We start from the raw sequence: 3276 nt of genomic DNA, 5'->3' as shown, positions 1-3276 counted from the left end.
ATATATATATATTTATTTTAGCAGTATATGCGTTATTAAACATGCTTCCTTCCGTCTTTTGCACAGCTGTATTCACCACTCCTATATTGACTTTACAGAAATACATTTACAAACCAGGAGGTGTTTTATCATTTTATTTGTATCTGGACAAAAAAAGAAGAAAAAAAAAACACCTCTTAAACATTTGTTCAGAATTGTTCATGTAAATGTTTGTGTGACATGTTCAGTTTGTGTGTCCGTCACTCATTCATATCGTCGGTAAAGTCAAGTCAGTCACAGTATGGGCAATTGTAGGCAGAGGAGGAAAAGAAAGAAAGAAAAAATATTTAAATATAAATACATTTAAAAGGAAAGAAATGACCAAACCAGGATACAATATCCACCTGGGCATGTCTTAATATTGTGTATGAAAAGTACTTAAACATGTAGCATTGTAAACACAGGTGAGTCAGCATTACTAGACACAGCCATATTCATCGGCTCCAGGTTTGGAAGAGACAAAAAGTCTCCAAATGTCAACATCTACAAGATCTAGGACGGAAGACCATAAAGACCCAATTTCACTTATTTGTGGCCTTTTGTAAATATTTTATTGTTTTCTGCACTTCTCAGAAGTTATTTTAAGGAGTAAAGAGCAGTGCAAGGACTGCAACTTTAAACTGCCAATATAACAATATAACCGTTAAATTTCTGGTTTAAATGTAGTTCATCGAGGTACACAGATCATATGACACCCAGATTTGTTTATATATATAAACTTTTGGCTTCTTAACGCGAATATCCTTAATTGAGAACAAAACATTTGTGAAAGAGGCCTGAACTGATTTGGATTTTCTGTAATTGTGCTACGGTTACTTACAGAGGGAAGTCAGACTTGAAACAACATAGTTGGGTCTACATGGTCAGCTAGTGCGCTCATAAACAGGACACAAACACACAAAAATACTCAACGAGGGCAAGAACAGAATTTACAGAGTTTTCCCCTTAATCGTTAGTATCCTTCTCACTGGTTTAAATGTAGTTCATCGAGGTACACAGATCATATGACACCCAGATTTGTTTATATATATAAACTTTTGGCTTCTTAACGCGAATATCCTTAATTGAGAACAAAACATTTGTGAAAGAGGCCTGAACTGATTTGGATTTTCTGTAATTGTGCTACGGTTACTTACAGAGGGAAGTCAGACTTGAAACAACATAGTTGGGTCTACATGGTCAGCTAGTGCGCTCATAAACAGGACACAAACACACACAAAAATACTCAACGAGGGCAAGAACAGAATTTACAGAGTTTTCCCCTTAATCGTTAGTATCCTTCTCACGTCCTCTCTGACAATAGAACTACATCCAAAAGGAGCACAAGCTAAGCAAACAGTACACACTGAGACAACATTTCAACATTACATTGGCCTTGGTTTAAAGTATTAATTGAACCAGCACAATAAATTATGCATTTTTATCTTTATACCTTTGAGTTTACCAATTTGGTGTACAAATAGACCATCACATCTCTAATGAAACTGTGGCAGGCAATGTAACCTCTAATTTGTAAGATAAGAAAATAGAGCAGCAATATTTGCACAATATATGTACACATTCAAGTAAATAAAATAGGAAAAAAAAAAAATCAAAGACAGATTGATACGACTCAGCCTCTTGTCTTTGTTGGTCTGATTGGCACTTTTGTGAATAGGAGTGCATTTCCATTAATAGATAATTTCTTTGCTTTTTTTGATCAACATATGAACCCACCCAGTGGTTTTGTAGACCATTAGATATATTTTAATAAGCATAGTTTATAAGCAAAGACTTCTAGATACTAGTCAACCAAACACAGGATGCTGCACTGTTAAGAACAAATGCTGATATGAGCGTCGCATCACTTCCTTTCACTTCACAGATCATTCGTCAGTCAACGTCTCGCTTTGTTTTCATAGATACAGGCCCATCTTAAATCAAACGACTCCTAGCATTCACCCAGAGAAGCACCCTTCGGTCAGTGTATTATGGAGGTAGAGGAAAAATGCTTCCATAATGACAGGAAAAGTTTACTCACAGTTTTTAAGTAAACCGAGAGGTTAATATTGAAACTTTTCATTCCCTCTGTCTGAAATCCACAGCAGTCCAACATCAAACCCAGGTGTGTTCAACTTTTAGTGCATCAACTCAAAAAGTGCCAAAAGGTGGAACAAATCAACATGAGAAAAAAAAGAAATGATGCAAGCCATTTCCCCTCGGTTTTATGCTAATCTGTTTGTGTACATGTTTATGAAGTGTATGCTGGTCTTGTATGCATGTGTGCGAGGTGTGTGCAAATAGAACATAATATCTATATATATATTTTTGCCCATATATTTCATTATTTAAATAACTATTCCTTGCCATACCGACAGCACCTGCAAAACTACAGAAACCGGAACTACTCCATCTAATGAGCGCAAGCTAATTGTTGAATGAAGATCTGGCAAGGGATACAAAATGATTGTTGATACCAACAGAACACCATGCAAAACCCCAACATGCACATACTGAGGGCTGCCCTGAACAAACCTTGAACCACCCAGAATTACTGTGCTCCAATTAATGACGAGAATAACAGAGCAGACTCCATTAAGACTCCATCACGTGCATCACTCCGGCCCTCAGATATGCGTCTGCTTCCCCCAGATCACATTTCAAAGTTAAAGCCTTTGATCAAAAGAAGAGTTATTCATAACACTGCACACCACGAACATCCTACAACTAGATATTTCACCCCTGCCTGGTTAAGAAAAAACTAAACAAAAAGAAACTGTGCATTATCTTTACTAAATGGGCTCTTTGGGCCCCACTTTTCCAGTCATTGTCTCTTAAAAGTAATGACTTTTTATGTTAGGCTACTCTTTTACTAAAATACCTGGATTATTTCAACACCACCCACCACCACCACGTCAAATAGACTACAAACTCCACACCCAGCATGGTCTGAAATTAATACTAAGAGAACAGAAACGGCTTAAGAAATCCTTTGAAGAGTGCTTAAATCCTCATGAAACGCATCTGCAGTTATTATGCTAAGAGTTTTGTTTATAAAGGATGGCCATATCAAACACAACCAGGCTTGTTTAACTACCAGGATATGAATAATGAAAAAAAAAAAAAAAAGGAATTCTATAAACACAAAATAATGAAAAACAAACCAGTATCAAAAGAATAAGGATGAAGATCAAGATTTTCTGATTTTAAATAAATGAGAAAATTCTCTCATCTTTTCGTGAAAGGGCATTACCTCCC

The sequence above is a fragment of the Sinocyclocheilus rhinocerous genome, unplaced genomic scaffold (genome assembly GCF_001515625.1).
Source record: "Sinocyclocheilus rhinocerous isolate Xijiao unplaced genomic scaffold, SAMN03320098_v1.1 scaffold206, whole genome shotgun sequence".
Lineage (NCBI taxonomy): Eukaryota > Metazoa > Chordata > Actinopteri > Cypriniformes > Cyprinidae > Sinocyclocheilus > Sinocyclocheilus rhinocerous.
Note: the sequence above shows the minus strand (reverse complement) of the source record.